The sequence below is a fragment of the Ranitomeya variabilis genome, chromosome 7 (assembly GCF_051348905.1).
Source record: "Ranitomeya variabilis isolate aRanVar5 chromosome 7, aRanVar5.hap1, whole genome shotgun sequence".
Lineage (NCBI taxonomy): Eukaryota > Metazoa > Chordata > Amphibia > Anura > Dendrobatidae > Ranitomeya > Ranitomeya variabilis.
The window spans coordinates 239,973,314-239,993,820 of NC_135238.1; positions in this window are offsets into that span (position 1 = coordinate 239,973,314).

Below are 20,507 nucleotides of genomic sequence, written 5' to 3' on the forward strand. Positions count from 1 at the left end.
TGTTTATTTTTCAAAAAATTGCGTGGACTCCCTCATAATTTTAATAACAGCAGAGGAAAAGCTGACAGCTGATGCTAATATTCTGGGAAGGAGCCAATCGCCATAAAGGTTCCCAGGCTATTAATATCAGCTCACAGCTGTTTGCTTAGCCTTTACTGGCTCGATTACAGGAGAACCCCCCAAAAAAATTACATGGGGTCCCCCTATAAAATCGAACCAGCAAATGCTAGGCAGACAGCTGCGGGCTGATATTAATGGCCTGGGAAGGGGCCATGGATATTGGCACCCCCCAGGCTAAAAATATCAGCTCTCAGCAGCCCCATCTTATAGATGGGCCAATTCTGGCACTTATCCTCTCTCTTCCCTCTCGCCCTGTAGCGGTGGCAAGCGGGGTAATATTTGTGGGGTTGATGTCACCTTTGTATTGTCAGGTGACATCAAGCACACAGGTTAGTAATGGAGAGGTGTCTATAAGACACCTATCCATTACTAATCCTATAGTTGCAGTGGGTACGGAAAGTATTCAGACCCCTTTAATTTTTTCACTCTTTGCATCTTTGCAGCCATTTGGTAAATTCAAAAAAGTTCATTTTTTCCTCATTAATGTACACTCTGCACCCCATCTTGACTGAAAAAAAACAGAAATGTAGAAATTTTTGCAAATTTATTAAAAAATAAAAACTGAAATATCCCGTGGTCATAAGTCTTCAGCCCCTTTGCTCAGTATTGAGTAGAAGCCCCTTTTGAGCTCGTACAGCCAGGAGTCTTTTTATTCTCTGCAGAGTTTGATGAATGGAGGAAATGTGACATCAGGGGCGGCCACCGCCTGTTTCTTGGTGAACACTCCGCTCATGTTTCCCCATCAGCTGAACAAGGACATGACGAGTTACATAGCTATAAATCTGTGTATTAACCCTGGAGATGCCGGAGCCTGTGTTCCCAGTGATTTCTGGGGTCGACCTTTGCACATTTGACGCGTTCTTGGCCGCTGTGCAATGTATTGTTTTGTAAAGTGGTAATTTCCTAATCGGAGCACGTGACTTCCAATTTGTGTCAGTGTCCTCTTCACTAATCAGGACAGATGTCACTGGAAGAGCACGCTGACATTGCTGAATTAATGGCCCAAGAGCAGCAGAAATGGATCTGGACGTAATGTGAAGCCATTAATTGTAATATTCATCAGACTGATCCTCAAGGTGCGGAGACGGCGAATGTGAACCCGAGAACTGCAAAGGGGACATAATGAAAAAAGGCAAAGAAACGACTCTTTACATTGCAGACTGCATGGATACAAAGTGTCTGCAAATCCTGAAATAATCTGTAGGGCAAACTGAGAAACAGAATAGTGGGTGCAGCTCTGAAGGTATGGATGAACTCTTTATGCATCAAATGGCCAAGTTCTCCAAAAAATATGACATAGTGGTCATGGAAGATTTCAACTATCTAGACATTTGTTGGGAATCTCTCTCAGGCAAAACTAAGGGTACTGTCACACTCTGCAACTTTCCAACGATCACGACCAGCGATACGACCTGGCCGTGATCGTTGGCAAGTCGTTGTGTGGTCGCTGGGGAGCTGTCACACAGACCGCTCTCCAGCGATGCCGAAAGCCCCGGGTAACCAGGGTAAACATCGGGTTACTAAGCGCAGGGCCGCGCTTAGTAACCCGATGTTTACCCTGGTTACCATCGTAAATGTAAACAAAAAAAACACACTACATACTCACATTCCGGTGTCCGTCAGGTCCCTTGCCGTCTGCTTCCCGCTCTGACTGAGTGCCGCCGTAAAGTGAAAGCAGAGCACAGCAGTGACGTCACCACTGTGCTCTTACATTCCGGCCGGCAGTCAGAGCGGGAAGCAGACTGCAAGGGACCTGACGGACACCGGAATGTGAGTATGTAAGTTTTTTTTTTTTTTACTTTTACGATGGTAACAAGGGTAAACATCGGGTTACTAAGCGCGGCCCTGCGCTTAGTAACCCGATGTTTACCCTGGTTACAAGCGAACGCATCGCTGGATCGGTGTCACACACACTGATCTAGCGATGACAGCGGGAGATCCAGCGACGAAAGAAAGTTCCAAACGTTCTGCTACGAGGTACGATTCTCAGCAGGGTCCCTGATCGCTGCTGCATGTCAGACAGCGATATCGTATGGATATCGCTGGAACGTCACGGATCGTACCGTCGTAGCAACAAAAGTGCCACTGTGAGACTGTACCCTAACAGGTCAAACAAATTCTTATCTTCTCTTTCTGACAACTTTATCTTCCAAAAGGTAGGAGAGAAAACAAGGGGATCTGCTACCTTAGATCTAATCCTTATAAACGTGGTTGAGGAGTGGCTGGGACCCTAGGAGGTAGCGACCATGCTATTTTAGAATTTTGGATAACTAGAGGAGGAAGACCTGTGAAGACTCAGACATCAAGGTTAGATTTCAGAAAGGCAGATTTTAAGGGACTCAGAAAGAGAATTGGAGGGATCTAATGGCTGGATATCCTTAAGGACAAAAATGTCCTGGAAGGATGGGAAATCTTGAAAAATGAGATTCTCAAAGCACAATCGTTAACAATTCTGAAAAGAGGGAAGAATAGGAAGCATTTAAGGAAACCAGGATGGATGAACACAGAACTTAAACACATGCTAAAAAGGAAGAAAGAAATGTTTATCAAATGGAAAGAGGGAGGCATATCTAAAGAAGAATATAATGCTGTCTGCAGAACCTGCAGGGCACGAATCAGATTTGCTAAAGCTGACAATGAATTAAGGCTTGCAAGAGACGTCAAAAGCAATAAAAAAGGATTTTGGGGATATGTCAAAAGTAAAAGAAAAGTCAAAGATGCTATAGGATTTTTACAGGATGAAAATGATGAAATGGTAAGAATGGATGTTGAGAAGGACGAACTTTTAAATTCCAATTTTGCATCTGTTTTCTCTCAGAAAGGAAATTTAACATCAACGGATTTTCACTGTCCTATTAAGGGAATAGAAGAATCCAGGATATCTATAAACAGAAAGATAGTGAGGAAACACTTATCTAACATAAATGAATTCAAGTCTCCAGGTCCAGAAGAATTACACCCCACAGTACTGAAGGAGACAACAGAAGAAATTTTTGAACCACTCTCCATAATCTTTGAAAATTCTTGGAGAACAGGAGAAGTCCCAGGAGACTGGAGAAGAGCAAATGTTGTTCCTATGTTCAAAAGGGGAAGAAGGTGGACCCAGGGAACTATAGGCGGGTGAGTCTGACGTCTATACCAGGAAAGATCTTTGAACAAATTATTAAATGACATGTATGTAAGTACCTGGATAAGAATGAAGTGATTAACCAGAGTCAGCACGGGTTTGTTTGTGTCAGACTAACTTAATTTCCTTCTACGTCAGAATCACTGACTGGGTGGATCAGGGAAATGTGCTGTAGATATAGTACATCTTGACTTCAGCAAAGCATTTGACAAAGTACCTCACACCATCCTTATTGAAAAAATTACTAAGTATGGATTGGACAAGGCAACTGTTGGGTGGATTCATAACTGGCTTAGTGATCGGACCCAAAGAGTGGTCATAAATGGCTGCACATCCAGTTGAAAGAATGTCTCAAGTGGGGTACCACAGGGCTCTGTCCTGGGCCCTGTATTGTTCAACATCTTTATCAATGATTTAGATTGAGGGTAAACTGATTAAATTTGCTGATGACACAAAGCTAGGAGGGATAGCTAATACTAGAGAAGAGAGAGAGAGGATTCAAGGAGGGATAGCTAATACTAGAGAAGAGAGAGAGAGGATTCAACAAGATATAAATAAACTGGAGCAGTGGGCAGCAACTAAGAGAATGGTTTTTAACAGTGAACAGTGCAAAGCACTATATCTGGGCAATAAAAATGAAAAAAGCATTTACAGAATGGGAGGAATAGGGCTAAGCAACAGCACATGTGAAAAAGACTATACTAATACTAATATACTATACTATACTATACTAATAGATCACAGACTGAACATGAGTCAACAATGTGATGCAGCAGCAAAAAGGCAAATTCAATTCTGGGATGTATTAACAGAAGCATAGAGTCTAGATCACGTGAAGTCATTATTGCCCTCTACTCCTCTTTGGTCAGACCTCAACTGGAATAATGTGTCCACTTTGGGGCACCACATTTAAAAAAAAAGACATCAACAAACTGGAGCAAGTTCAGAGAAGAGCGACCAGAATGGTGACCGGTCTGCAAACCATGTCCTATGGGGAACGGTTACAGGATTTGGAAATGTTTAGCTGCAAGAAAGAAGACTGAGAGGAGACTTAATAGCCGTCTACAAATATCTCAAGTTCTGTCACATTGTAGAAGGATCATCTGTATTCTCATTTTCACTAGGAAAGACTAGAAGCAATGGGATGAAACTGAATGGGATTAGACACAGATTAGATATTAGAAAAAAACTTTTTGACAGTGAGGGTGATCAATGAGTGGAACAGGAGGCCACGAGGGGTGGAGAGTTCTCCTTCAATGGAAGTCTTCACACAGAGGCTGGACAGAGATCTGTCTGGGATCATTTAGTGAATCCTGCTTTGAGCAGGGGGTTGGACCAGATGATCCAGGAGGTCCCTTCCAACTATACCATTCTATCATTCTACAGGATGTAACTCAGGATCAGTAATGTAATGTATGTACACAGTGACTGCACCAGCAGAATAGTGAGTGCAGCTCTGGGGTATAATACAGGATGTAACTCAGGATCAGTAATGTAATGTATGTACACAGTGACTGCACCAGCAGAATAGTGAGTGCAGCTCTGGGGTATAATACAGGATGTAACTCAGGATCAGTAATGTATTGTATGTACACAGTGACTGCACCAGCAGAATAGTGAGTGCAGCTCTGGGGTATAATACAGGAGGTAACTCAGGATCAGTAATGTAATGTATGTACACAGTGACTGCCCCAGCAGAATAGTGAGTGCAGCTCTGGAGTATAATACAGGCTGTAACTCTGGATCAGTAATGTAATGTATGTACATAGTGACTGCACCAGCAGAATAGTGAGTGCAGCTCCAGTATAATACAGGAGGTAACTCAGGATCAGTAATGTAATGTATGTACACAGCGACTGCACCAGCAGAAAAGTGAGTGCAGCTCTGGAGTATAATACAGGAGGTAACTCAGGATCAGTAATGTAATGTATGTACACAGTGACTGCCCCAGCAGAATAGTGAGTGCAGCTCTGGAGTATAATACAGGCTGTAACTCTGGATCAGTAATGTAATGTATGTACATAGTGACTGCACCAGCAGAATAGTGAGTGCAGCTCTAGTATAATACAGGAGGTAACTCAGGATCAGTAATGTAATGTATGTACACAGTGACTGCACCAGCAGAATAGTGAGTGCAGCTCTGGAGTATAATACAGGCTGTAACTCTGTATCAGTAATGTAATGTATGTACATAGTGACTGCACCAGCAGAATAGTGAGTGCAGCTCTGGAGTATAATACAGGATGTAACTCAGGATCAGTAATGTAATGTATGTACACAGTGACTGCACCAGCAGAATAGTGAGTGCAGCTCCGGAGTATAATACAGGATGTAACTCAGGATCAGTAATGTATTGTATGTACACAGTGACTGCACCAGCAGAATAGTGAGTGCAGCTCTGGGGTATAATACAGGAGGTAACTCAGGATCAGTAATGTAATGTATGTACACAGTGACTGCCCCAGCAGAATAGTGAGTGCAGCTCTGGAGTATAATACAGGATGTAACTCAGCATCAGTAATGTAATGTATGTACACAGTGACTCCACCAGCAGAATAGTGAGTGCAGCTCTGGAGTATAATACAGGATGTAACTCAGGATCGGTAATGTAATGTATGCAGTGACTGTGACGTGTGGGTTTGTGGTGGGTGACTTGATATCGTCTTGTGAAGGATGAGATCTTACTCTGAGCAGACGGCGCTGTACACATGATCCTCTTATTAATGGTGCCCAGAGTTCCTGCTCGGCCGTCAGAAGCGCTGATTGAGCCAATCTGTCACCGTTTGTGCCTGACTTGTCTTCATATTCCTATTCATATTCGTGTCTGGTAATGAATGCGGCTCCTTCGGCCTCCTCCCTCCTCCCACCTGTAATTTATATCTGGCGGCGTATTATTTATAAGCCGGCGGTGGCAGCTCGCTCCTTACATCATAGGTGGAAGTATAAATGATTTTTATGAAGAACCTCAGAGATCTCTGCTGGATCCTGGAAGTCACAATATGTCCAGTCGTCCAGAACTCTGCATCTGGTAGAGGAGGCAGAGAGTTTTAAAACCTGGATAGACTTTATCCTTTACACAGCTGAGGTCTTGTTACAGTGTAGCAGAAATCTCCTTCCTTTACTGATATTTTGTTACATGTTCCCGTCACTCAGGTGTTAATGTGAGCTGAGCTTTCATTCACATTAACACCTAACCCACGTACACGTCGAACACCGAACCTATTCCTCCTTCCACCAGGACCTCCCTTTTTCCCCTCATGTTGTTGCAGCACCCCAGGGTCCTGGTCATTGCAGTAATGTTATTCTTCCACCAGGGGGAGTGATGTTACATCTGAAGGCAATAAAGGAGATCTCTTTGCCAGGTATCACAAACCATACACTACACTTCACACTCCAGTCCACCAGGGGGAGCTACGCTCCTATCTACTAGGGCACTCTTCACAATTAGGTAAACCTGGTGGTCTGGATAGGAAGTTAGGCAGAAGCTGACTGGGCTTCACCCAGAGAGCACCTGTCAGGCAGACAGAGGGGAAGGAGGAATATCTAAGAGCTACAGACAGAGAGGTCCCTGACAGGGGTGGGATCCTGTCAGAGGCCTAGACAGAAGGCCACGGAGCTGCGCCTGCCCGACGTGCGGCAGCATCCTAAGACAGAGACAAGAATATCGAATTGTATTGTAGAGGGTGAGAAACGAAGTCATAGCAAAAGGAGAGGAAACCAGAGGGAGTTCTGCCCTGCAAAAGGCTGCCTCCTTCTGAGGCGCAGGATCCGGTAGCCGGAACACCGAGGGAGCAATCGTCTCCAAGCCTGGCCCCAGAGACCGGCAGGACAGATAATTCCACGTTACCTGCCCGACCTATACCCAGGAGGCACGGTGGCAACTTGTGGAGGCTGGGGCGTGCTAGAGTCCCTGTAAAAAGCCTCAGGCCATCAGTCATACGGGTTTGTCCTATCCTTACCATCAGGGGGACAGAGAGAAAGAGACATTACATCTACAACAGTTGTGAGGACCTTATGAGAAGCTCAGCAGGGAGGTACTACAACACCCAGGCGCTAGAGGAAGGCTACTGATTTCCACCTGGATAAGGGGACTCTGGATTTGCCTTCGGACCGGCCGGACTCTGCCTGCCCTGTGGTCCGTACCCTGGACTGTGGATGCTGAAGCCTTCAGTAAAGGTAAAGAGACTGCAACCTTGTGTCCTCGTTCTTCACCGCGCCTCACACCATTCACCATCTACACACCGGGAAGCCCTGGGGACACACTTCACCTGTGGGAAGGTATACCATCTAGCTGCCATTACATCGCCCCAGCGGACCCCTAAGCAGCGTCGGTCACCCTGACCGAATACCACAGGTGGCGTCACAAACATACCCCTTTAAAGACCTTTCCCCCCTTTTACAACGGACGTCCCTAGGGCCACGGACCGGGTCAGCCACCGTGACATCCCCCTTGAGAACCGAGGGGCCCGGTACCGAGTACCCCACTGCCCTAACGGGGGCGCTCCATTGCATGTTCCCTTCCCCTCTTGTCCCTGCTGTTTCCCAACCTTCTGCTTCGATGCTGGAAGATCGATTTCACACAGGAAAAGTTAACTTTCAGCAGCAGCACAAACAGGAGCGACCTCTCTGCTCTGTAACACTGAGCAAATGGTGCCGGTAAAACAAGATGTCCACTTGTGACTGTGACATGTGACTTTGGCAATCAATCACAGAAGACCTTGTGTCATGACGTTGTGGATGGTTTCTGTGCCCTGATTGGTTGTCAGAATCAACAAACTTAAAGAAAAGGAACTGCTGGTCGTCGCAGTGGTATTGCTTTCCTCTTGGGGAGAGAGATGCTACGTTTGGAGGCAAAGAAGGATAACTGCATCCAGGTATCAGAAACATGCAACACACGTCACACTCCAGGCCACCAGGGGGAGCTCCTGTCCCTATTTATTAGGTCACTCCCCACATATATATAGCTGGTAGTCTGTAGGGAGAGTTAGTGAGTTCCAGACCAGAGTCTGAGGAGGATGGAAGGCTAAAGGAGCTGTGCATGCCCTCAGAGCTGCAGCTCCCAGAAAGAGACGTTGAAAGGCAGAACTGTATTGCAGCGAGCATGCAAGGAAAGCAAAGCAAAAGAGAGGATACCAGAAGGGGGCCAGCCCCACTCAGGCTGTCTCCTTCTGAGGCGCAACATCCCGGTAGCCGGAACACTGAGGGAGTAAGGACCTTTATGCTTTGCTCCAGAGATCGGCAGGACAGCTAATTGCAGGTTACCTGTCCACACCTACACCCAGGAGGCACGGTGACACCTACAGAGCCGGGTTATCTAAGAGACCCTATAAACAGGCTCAAGTCACCAGTCATACGGGTATTGTCCTATCCTATATGGGGCACAGAAAGAATGGAACACCTCATCTGTGAGACCCTTATGTGAAGCCATAGGCAGTAAGGGACTACACCACTGCAGCGCAAAGGAAGCCTACTGATTTCCACCTGTACAAGGGAACTCTGGATTTGCCTCCAAACCGGCCGGACTCTGCCTGCCCTGTGATCTGGTGCCCCGGACTGTGGATGCTGAAGTCTTCAGTAAAGGTAAAGAGACTGCAACCTTGTGTCCTCGTTCTTCACTGCGCCATTCATCATCCACCATCTACACACCGGGAAGCCCTGGGGATACACTTCACCTGTGGGAAGTTACACCATCTAGCTGCCATAACATCACCCCAGCGGACCCCTTAAAGCAGCGTCAGTCACCCTGACCGAATACCACAGGTGGCGTCACGAACATATCCCTTTAAAGACCTTTCCCTTTCACACAGACGTCCCTAGGGCGACGGACCGGGTCAGCCACCATGACATCCCCCTGTGAATCGAAGGACCCAATATCGAGTACCCCACGGCCCATGGGGGCGATATAGAAGAAAAAAGTGCGCGCCGCTCCTGTGATCTCTTCAGATGCTCCTCTAACCTCTCCCCACCCCGTCCCCTCATCAAACACGTCCCCCCGACCCCACCGCTCGTCATGCAGCACCACTATCCTAGCTGGTGACAGCGAACACAAATCCGTATGTGCTACGTCACTGCCGAGTTTGAGATTGGCGAACGTTCTCCAAACAGGTTCACTCATCTTTAGTCTGGGGGCCACGACCGCCTCCAAAACAGGTGGGATTGTGCTTTATGAGGAGCCATTGGACTGCAAAGGGCCCTTACACTGTTCCTGCACAGGGGTCTCTTCTATCTGTGTCCTCCAGTGATCAGGGGCCCTTTTCCATACCTCCCAACCGTCCCGGATACAGCGGGACTGTCCTGATTTTGACAGTCAGCCCCGCGATCCTGGGCGGGACATTAGTTGTCCCACAGTGGTTGGGAGGTGTGCTGTGCTGCAATATCAGGTGGTCACTGCGGTCAGCCTCTTCCCTGCACCCGCAGAGCTGCCTGAGCACAGCACATATTGGCTGCTTCGTGGCCACAGGACCTGTGATGAGGTCACAGGGGGGAGGAGTCAGGGGTCACATGATCGGGACCTCGTGGATTGCAGGACTCGGCTTGCTGGTTGCCAACTTGCCATGCTGCCTGCTGGATGAGGTAAGCTGCCGTGTGAGGGGTCAGGAGGTGTACAGTGTGGATGTAGCGGAGCCGTGTTTGTACAAGGTGTATGGAGCGGAGCGCATGTGTGTACGAGGTGTACGGAGCGGAGCCGTGTGTGTACGAGGTGTACGGAGCGGAGCACATGTGTGTACGAGGTGTACGGAGCGGAGCAGAATGTGTACGAGGTGTATGGAGAGGAGCAGAATGTGTACGAGGTGTACGGAGCGGAGCAGAATGTGTACGAGGTGTATGGAGCAGAGCCTTGTGTGTATGAGGTGTACGGAGCGGAGCCGTGGGTGTTCGAGGTGTACAGAGCGGAGCGCGTGTGTGTACGAGGTGTACGGAGCGGAGCAGAATGTGTACGAGGTGTACGGAGCGGAGCAGAATGTGTACGAGGTGTACGGAGCGGAGCAGAATGTGTACGAGGTGTACGGAGCGGAGCAGAATGTGTACGAGGTGTACGGAGCGGAGCCGTGTGTGTACGAGGTGTACGGAGTGGAGCCGTGTGTGTACGAGGTGTACGGAGCGGAGCCGTGTGTGTACGAGGTGTATGGAGAGGAGCTAAATGTGTACGAGGTGTATGGAGCGGAGCAGAATGTGTACGAGGTGTACGGAGCGGAGCAGAATGTGTACGAGGTGTACGGAGCGGAGCAGAATGTGTACGAGGTGTACGGAGCGGAGCAGAGTGTGTACGAGGTGTACGGAGCGGAGCCGTGTGTGTACGAGGTGTACGGAGTGGAGCCGTGTGTGTACGAGGTGTACGGAGCGGAGCCGTGTGTGTACGAGGTGTATGGAGCGGAGCTAAATGTGTACGAGGTGTATGGAGCGGAGCAGAATGTGTACGAGGTGTACGGAGCAGAGCAGAATGTGTACGAGGTGTACGGAGCGGAGCCGTGTGTGTACGAGGTGTACGGAGCGGAGCCGTGTGTGTACGAGGTGTACGGAGCGGAGCCGTGTGTGTACGAGGTGTACGGAGCGGAGCAGAATGTGTACGAGGTGTATGGAGCGGAGCAGAATGTGTACGAGGTGTATGGAGCGGAGCAGAATGTGTACGAGGTGTACGGAGCGGAGCAGAATGTGTACGAGGTGTACGGAGCGGAGCCGTGTGTGTACGAGGTGTACGGAGCGGAGCCGTGTGTGTACGAGGTGTATGGAGTGGAGCTAAATGTGTACGAGGTGTATGGAGCAGAGCGCGTGTGTACGGAGTGCAGCCGCGTGTGTAGGAGTAGCTATGTGTGGCCATTATGCGGTACGAAGTATCATGTGTGGTCATTATAAAGTATGGAGCATCCTGTGCGGTCATTATACAGTATGGAGCATCATGGGGGTCACTTGGGGAATAGTGATCACAAAATAATAAGTTTTCATGTCTCCTTTAATAAGATGTGTAGTAGAGGGGTGACAAGGACACTAAACTTCAGGAGGGCAAATTTCCAACGGATGAGAGAGGATCTTGGTGCAATTAACTGGGACGATATCCTGAGGCATAAAAATACACAAAGAAAATGGGAGACATTTATTAGCATCCTGGATAGGACCTGTGCACAGTATATACCGTATGGGAATAAACATACTAGAAATAGGAGGAAACCAATATGGCTAAATAGAGCTGTAAGGGGCGCAATAAGGGACAAAAAGAAAGCATTTAGAGAATTAAAGGAAGTAGGTAGTGAGGAGGCATTAAATAAATACAAAAAATTAAATAAATTATGTAAAAAGCAAATCAAGGCAGCAAAGATTGAGACAGAGAGACACATTGCCAGAGAGAGGAAAAATAACCCCAAAATATTCTTTAACTACATAAATAGTAAGAAACTAAAAAATGATAGTGTTGGCCCCCTTAAAAATAGTCTGGGTGAAATGGTGGATGAGGATGAGGAAAAAGCCAATATGCTAAATGACTTTTTTTCATCAGTATTTACAAAAGAAAATCCCATGGCGACAATATGACTAGTGATAATAATTCCCAATTTAATGTTACCTGCTTAACCCAGCAGGAAGTACGGCGGCGTCTAAAAATAACTAAAATTGACAAATCTCCGGGCCCGGATGGGATCCACCCCCGAGTACTGCAGGAACTAAGTACAGTCATTGATAGACCATTATTTTTAATCTTTAAAGACTCCATAATAACAGGGTCTGTACCACAGGACTGGCGTATAGCAAATGTGGTGCCAATATTCAAAAAGGGGCAAAAACTGAACTCGGTAATTATAGGCCAGTAAGTTTAACCTCTACTGTGGGTAAAATCCTGGAGGGCATTCTAAGGGACGCTATACTGGAGTATCTGAAGAGGAATAACCTCATGACCCAGTATCAGCACGGGTTTACTAGGGACCGTTCATGTCAGACTAATTTGATCAGCTTCTATGAAGAGGTAAGTTCAGGACTGGACCAAGGGAACCCAGTGGACGTAGTATATATGGACTTTTCCAAAGCTTTTGATACGGTGCCACACAAAAGGTTGTTACATAAAATGAGAGTAATGGGGATAGGGGAAAATATGTGTAAGTGGGTTGAGAGCTGGCTCAGGGATAGGAAACAAAGGGTGGTTATTAATGGAGCACACTCGGACTGGGTTGCGGTTAGCAGTGGGGTACCACAGGGGTCGTTATTGGGCCCTCTTCTTTTTAACATATTTATTAATGACCTTGTAGGGGGCATTCAGAGTAGAATTTCAATATTTGCAGATGACACTAAACTCTGCAGGGTAATCAATACAGGGGAGGACAATTTTATATTACAGGCTGATTTATGTAAACTAGAAGCTTGGACTGATAAATGGCAAATGAGCTTTAATGGGGATAAATGTAAGGTCATGCACTTGGGTAGAAGTAATAACATGTATAACTATGTGCTTAATTCTAAAACTCTGGGCAAAACCGTCAATGAAAGACCTGGGTGTATGGGTGGATGACAAACTCATATTCAGTGGCCAGTGTCAGGCAGCTGCTACAAAGGCAAATAAAATAATGGGATGCATTAAAAGAGGCATAGATGCTCATGAGGAGAACATAATTTTACCTCTATACAAGTCACTAGTGCGACCACACTTAGAATACTGTGCACAGTTCTGGTCTCCGGTGTATAAGACATAGCTGAACTGGAGCGGGTGCAGAGAAGAGCGACCAAGGTTATTAGAGGACTGAGGGGTCTGCAATACCAAGATAGGTTATTACACTTGGGGCTATTTAGTTTGGAAAAACGAAGACTAAGGGGTGATCTTATGTTAATGTATAAATATATGAGGGGACAGTACAAAGACCTTTCTGATGATCTTTTTAATCATAGACCTGAGACAGGGACAAGGGGGCATCCTCTACGTCTGGAGGAAAGAAGGTTTAAGCATAATAACAGACGCGGGTTCTTTACTGTAAGAGCAGTGAGACTATGGAACTCTCTGCCGTATGATGTTGTAATGAGTGATTCATTAATTAAATTTAAGAGGGGACTGGATACCTTTCTGGAAAAGTATAATGTTACAGGGTATATACACTAGATTCCTTGATAAGGCGTTGATCCAGGGAACTAGTCTGATTGCCGTATGTGGGGTCGGGAAGGAATTTTTTTCCCCATGATGGAGCTTACTCTTACCACATGGGGTTTTTTTGCCTTCCCCTGGATCAACATGTTAGGGCATGTTAGGTTAGGCTATGGGTTGAACTAGATGGACTTAAAGTCTTCCTTCAACCTTAATAACTATGTAACTATGTAACTATGTGTGGCCATTATACAGTATGGAGCACTGTATGGCCATTATACAGTATGGAGCATCATGTGGGGCCATTATACAGTATGGAGCATCATGTGGGGCCATTGTACAGTATGGAGCATCATGTGGGGCCATTATACAGTATGGAGCATCATGTGGGGCCATTATACAGTATGGAGCATCATGTGTGGCCATTATACAGTGTGGAGCACTGTGTGGCCATATTTTTTTGTTTATAATTATTTTTTATGAAACAGTGTGATCAGCAGTGCTAAATGGGTGTGGTTGGGACGTGGATATGGGTGTGGCTAGTTAAACTTTATCCCTCTTTCCCATCTTCAAAAGTTGGGAGGTATGCGTTTTCTATCTGTGTCCGCCAGTGATCTGGGGCCCTTTTCTATCTGTGTCCACCAGTGATCTGTGGCCCTTTTCTATATGTGTCCACCAGTGATCTGGGGCCCTTTTCTATCAGTGTCCTCCAGTGATCTGTGGCCCTTTTCTATCAGTGTCCTCCAGTGATCTGGGGCCCTTTTCTATCTGTGTCCTCCAGTGATCTGGGCCCCTTTCTATCTGTGTCCTCCAGGGATCTGGGGCCCTTTTCTATCTGTGTCCACCAGTGATCTGGGGCCCTTTTCTATCTGTTTCCTCCAGTGATCTGGGGCCCTTTTCTATCTGTTTCCTCCAGTGATCTGGGGCCCTTTTCTATCTGTGTCCTCCAGGGATCTGGGGCCCTTTTCTATCTGTGTCCTCCAGGGATCTGGGCCCCTTTTCTATCTGTGTCCTCCAGTGATCTGGGGCCCTTTTCTATCTGTGTCCACCAGTGATCTGGGGACCTTTTCTATCTGTGTCCACCAGTGATCTGGGGACCTTTTCTATCTGTGTCCACCAGTGATCTGGGGACCTTTTCTATCTGTGTCCACCAGTGATCTGGGGACCTTTTCTATCTGTGTCCTCCAGTGATCTGGGACCCTTTTCTATCAGTGTCCTCCAGTGATCTGTGGCCCTTTTCTATCAGTGTCCTCCAGTGATCTGGGGCCCTTTTCTATCAGTGTCCTCCAGTGATCTGGGGACCTTTTCTATCTGTGTCCGCCAGTGATCTGGGGCCCTTTTCTATCAGTGTCCTCCAGTGATCTGGGGCCCTTTTCTATCTGTTTCCTCCAGTGATCTGGGCCCCTTTTCTATCTGTGTCCTCCAGTGATCTGGGGCCCTTTTCTATCTGTGTCCACCAGTGATCTGGGGACCTTTTCTATCTGTGTCCACCAGTGATCTGGGGACCTTTTCTATCTGTGTCCACCAGTGATCTGGGGACCTTTTCTATCTGTGTCCTCCAGTGATCTGGGACCCTTTTCTATCAGTGTCCTCCAGTGATCTGTGGCCCTTTTCTATCAGTGTCCTCCAGTGATCTGGGGCCCTTTTCTATCAGTGTCCTCCAGTGATCTGGGGACCTTTTCTATCTGTGTCCGCCAGTGATCTGGGGCCCTTTTCTATCAGTGTCCTCCAGTGATCTGGGGCCCTTTTCTATCTGTTTCCTCCAGGGATCTGGGGCCCTTTTCTATCTGTGTCCACCAGTGATCTGGGGCCCTTTTCTATCTGTTTCCTCCAGTGATCTGGGGCCCTTTTCTATCTGTTTCCTCCAGTGATCTGGGCCCCTTTTCTATCTGTGTCCACCAGTGATCTGGGGCCCTTTCTATCTGTGTCCTCCAGTGATCTGGGGCCCTTTTCTATCAGTGTCCTCCAGTGATCTGGGGCCCTTTTCTATATGTGTTCACCAGTGATCTGGGGCCCTTTTCTATCTGTTTCCTCCAGTGATCTGGGGCCCTTTTCTATCAGTGTCCTCCAGTGATCTGGGGCCCTTTTCTATCTGTTTCCTCCAGTGATCTGGGCCCCTTTTCTATCTGTGTCCTCCAGTGATCTGGGGCCCTTTTCTATCTGTGTCCACCAGTGATCTGGGGCCCTTTTCTATCTGTTTCCTCCAGGGATCTGGGGCCCTTTTCTATCAGTGTCCTCCAGTGATCTGGGGCCCCTTTCTATCAGTGTCCTCCAGTGATCTGGGGCCCCTTTCTATCAGTGTCCTCCAGTGATCTGGGGCCCCTTTCTATCAGTGTCCTCCAGTGATCTGGGGCCCCTTTCTATCAGTGTCCTCCAGTGATCTGGGGCCCCTTTCTATCAGTGTCCTCCAGTGATCTGGGGCCCCTTTCTATCAGTGTCCTCCAGTGATCTGGGGCCCCACTTTGTGTAAGAGCGGCCCTGCGCGCAGTGATGCACAGAATCAGTCTGGCATCCAGCCTGTGATTGCTTCAGGCCTGCAGAGGTTAATGTGCCCGTGGCTCGTGGTCACATCCGCGCCGCTCTTGCCGTTGCCCGAGCTTTATGAGGCGGCATTTGATGTCCTCGGTGTGACAAGCGCTGACTCCGCACCAGCGTCTGGCATTTGCTCAGCACATTTGCAGCAGCTAAGTGGAATTACAACCATTTCAATACATTTTACATACAAATTGGGAAGGAACTTCGCTCGCTGTCTCTGACTTTCTCTGCTGTGACTTTCCTCCGAGCTGCGTTAATGTCGCCGTGGAAAGGTCAGGCCAATCCAGAAAATTCAATCAACGCAAAATGGATTGATAGGGGGCTCAATTAATTTGGCTTAGTCGCAGGAGGTTGAAAGCCGGAATCAGTGTAATAAAATCCATCAGTGGAAGCCACGCAGCCATTAAGCCGAGCACAAAGAACGCCAGGGTTTTATTTTTCTAATGGCTGAAATGTCATTAGCTGTGTTTTCTTTTATTAAAACAAAATATTTAGCAAATGAGAAACTTAATTTAGCAAAATTGATGAGTGCGCCAGGCGGGGAGAGCGCCAGCGACCTTGTGCCTCTCCCGCCCCCCGACATCGGTCCTGCTACCCACCGTAAAGACTGAGGCTGAAAATGGATATAAAGTAATAGCAACAATAAAGGACCTGGATACAATGTAAGCGAAAAGTGGAAAGCGGAAACAAATAAAAGGAAAAATAATATTTCTAAAATAAAAGTTAAACCTCCTGACACGACGGCGGCTTTGTAGCTTGTGAAGCTTCACATTATTTTATTCTTTCTTATTACAACTTCTGCTTCCAACTGAAGTCAAAATAACACAAAAACATCAATCCTGGAGCGGAATGGAAGTAAACGATAACGGTTCTCATTGAATGGCAGCAAGCAGAGGTCCTGAAGCCCACGAGGAATCTCTGAGAAATGTTTATTGGAAAATTGTGATACTTTTAATTTGACTGAAAATGTGACATTTATTTGCTGATATTGGAATATCCCCTAAAATTCAGTCTACGATGTCTGGCGTCACCAGTACACGCTCGAAAATGATGCCCGGCAGAATGCTCGATCGCCCCGTCGGTGCATATGTTTGAATCCGCTTTCGTGGGGGAAAGTTTGAACGCAAACCCTGACGGGATCCACAAAGTGTAACGAAACGCAATGCGGGAGCTTCCTTACGTGAGACGCGCCATCGGGCCCCGGACTCTAATGATGCAGACGGTGTCAGTGTGCTCTGCCGGACATCATGTATATGAGGACATCTCGCTGGAAATGCTGCACGACAGGACACACGGTGACTCCGTCTGCATCGTTAGAGTCAATGGCTCCATCGGCGCTTATGCCGGATGCATTTTGCAGGCGTTTGGACGTTCGCCCCGATGCAGCCACTGAATATAGCGGCAAATGCTACGTGACATCCGGAAACCTTGGCGCCGTCCACACTTCAGAATTCGGGCTCTATATTAATTCTTTGTATAATGGACCAATGTTTTTCCATGAATCCAGTCTCTTACTTTGCGCTGATGAGAAGAAAGAATCAGAAACACCTGTCTGTAAAAGGAGAATGTTTCCTTTTGGGGAAGATATTGATCTGGTTGGAGTCAGCTTGGGCTCATTTTAGGGTCACCATTGGCATTCAGGGTGGCTACATCCCATAGGTGGCTCTAGAGACCCAGCTTTCTGCTGCCGGCCCATGTGTCTCTGTGCACCAGCTTTGTGCTCGCCCCGAGGTGAAACATTCCCCCTAGAAGTCTATGGAGCAGGTGCCACTTCTGTGAGTACAGAGAGCGCGCCACCAAATGCCGCACGGTGACCACATAGGAATCCCTGAAGCCTGTAAAGGTCGGATCCGAGGATTATTTATCTCTGTGACTTTCTTTTTATGGATCCGTAATTATCTGCAGCATGAGAAATAACGCTGAAACAAGCGACACAAGGAAGCGGCAGGAGACGGCGGCAGGGATTTGGCGCGACAGACGTTCGCTGCGGCCGCTTTTCTTCTGGATCGCGTTCCCTTCCTGATTTCAGCATTCTCAGGATCTTCACTTTCATAGAACTTTTCTTAAGGCCGAAACACAAGAACTTCAAAGACGTGAAGATGAAGAACACTTTGCATTCAGAGGATTTTCTTTGATAAATCAGAAACCTTCTTTGCCCCAGATTTTCCCGCAGAGACTTTGATAAATGCCATTCATTTATTTCAGCTGCCAGGTACTGCGCCAATACAGAGGGAGGGGGCTGGGCAGCTGACAGGTGCAGGATCGCCTGACCCAGCATGGGCACTAGGTGGCAGCACAGCACCGACCTGAGCAGACACACAATCATCTAATCAGGACTTTTGTTACACTGTGTCAGATATTTTCTACTATTGGTAAATACACATAAGGAGCAGCTGCAGAGCAGTGGGTGCCCCGACCAAAAGCTGCAGGGGCTGCCAGCGGGTCACCGACCTATCTCTGCCGTGGCCAGGGTATTTAGATACTAAGCCACATAGAGCCGTGAAATCTTGTGCCAGTGTATGTCCCTGGTCTTATAGAGAGACCCCCATCCCTGTAGCTGCTAGGATCCTTCATGCTTTGCTGTTATGGCTCTAAAAGGAGCTATTGGATTTTCATCTCGCCCAAATAAAACATGGAGGTGCCAGGTCCCCTTATAGATACTCCTTATAGTGGCTCTGACCTGTTAGCTCTGCATTTTGTAAAATGGCAAATGAAAGCTAATTATATTTATCTTCTGGATTGATAATTACTTCACACATCTTTCTAGACTTCATGGCTCCATTTTTCATAAATACAATAACAAATTCTCTACATAGACTCAGAGAATTATTATATCGTACTGTGCTGCCTGCAGTCACCACTAGGGGGAGCTCCCTGTATACAGAGATACATGATAAGATCCTGTCTGCAGCCACCACTAGGGGGAGCTCCCTGTATATAGAGATACATGATATGATTCTGTCTGCAGTCACCACTAGGGGGAGCTCCCTATATACAGAGATACATGATAAGATTCTGTCTGCAGCCACCACTAGGGGGAGCTCCCTGTATACAGAGATACATGATATGATTCTGTCTGCAGCCACCACTAGGGGGAGCTCCCTATATACAGAGATACATGATAAGATTCTGTCTGCAGCCACCACTAGGGGGAGCTCCCTGTATACAGAGATACATGATAAGATCCTGCCTGCAGTCACCACTAGGGGGAGCTCCCTGTATATAGAGATACATGATATGATTCTGTCTGCAGCCACCACTAGGGGGAGCTCCCTATATACAGAGATACATGATAAGATTCTGTCTGCAGCCACCACTAGGGGGAGCTCCCTGTATACAGAGATACATGATAAGATTCTGTCTGCAGTCACCACTAGGGGGAGCTCCCTATATACAGAGATACATGATAAGATTCTGTCTGCAGTCACCACTAGGGGGAGCTCCCTATATACAGAGATACATGATAAGATTCTGTCTGCAGCCACCACTAGGGGGAGCTCCCTGTATACAGAGATACATGATAAGATCCTGTCTGCAGCCACCACTAGGGGGAGCTCCCTGTATACAGAGATACATGATAAGATCCTGTCTGCAGCCACCACTAGGGGGAGCTCCCTGTATACAGAGATACATGATAAGATCCTGTCTGCAGCCACCACTAGGGGGAGCTCCCTGTATACAGAGATACATGATAAGATCCTGTCTGCAGTCACCACTAGGGGGAGCTCCCTGTATACAGAGATACATGATAAGATCCTGTCTGCAGTCACCACTAGGGGGAGCTCCCTGTATACAGAGATACATGATAAGATCCTGTCTGCAGCCACCACTAGGGGGAGCTCCCTGTATACAGTGATACATGATAAGATCCTGTCTGCAGCCACCACTAGGGGGAGCTCCCTGTATACAGTGATACATGATATGATTCTGTCTGCAGCCACCACTAGGGGGAGCTCCCTATATACAGAGATACATGATAAGATTCTGTCTGCAGCCACCACTAGGGGGAGCTCCCTGTATACAGAGATACATGATAAGATTCTGTCTGCAGCCACCACTAGGGGGAGCTACCTGTATACAGAGATACATGATAAGATCCTGTCTGCAGCCACCACTAGGGGGAGCTCCCTGTATACAGAGATACATGATAAGATCCTGTCTGCAGCCACCACTAGGGGGAGCTCCCTGTATACAGAGATACATGATAAGATCCTGTCTGCAGCCACCACTAGGGGGAGCTCCCTGTATACAGAGATACATGATAAGATCCTGTCTGCAGTCACCACTAGGGGGAGCTCCCTGTATACAGAGATACATGATAAGATCCTGTCTGCAGCCACCACTAGGGGGAGCTCCCTGTATACAAAGATACATGATAAGATCCTGTCTGCAGTCACCACTAGGGGGAGCTCCCTGTATACAGAGATACATGATAAGATCCTGTCTGCAGCCACCACTAGGGGGAGCTCCCTGTATACAGAGATACATGATAAGATCCTGTCTGCAGCCACCACTAGGAGGAGCTCCCTGTATACAGAGATACATGATAAGATCCTGTCTGCAGCCACCACTAGGGGGAGCTCCCTGTATACAGAGATACATGATAAGATCCTGTCAGCGGTCACCACTAGGGGGAGCTCCCTGTATACAGAGATACATGATAAGATC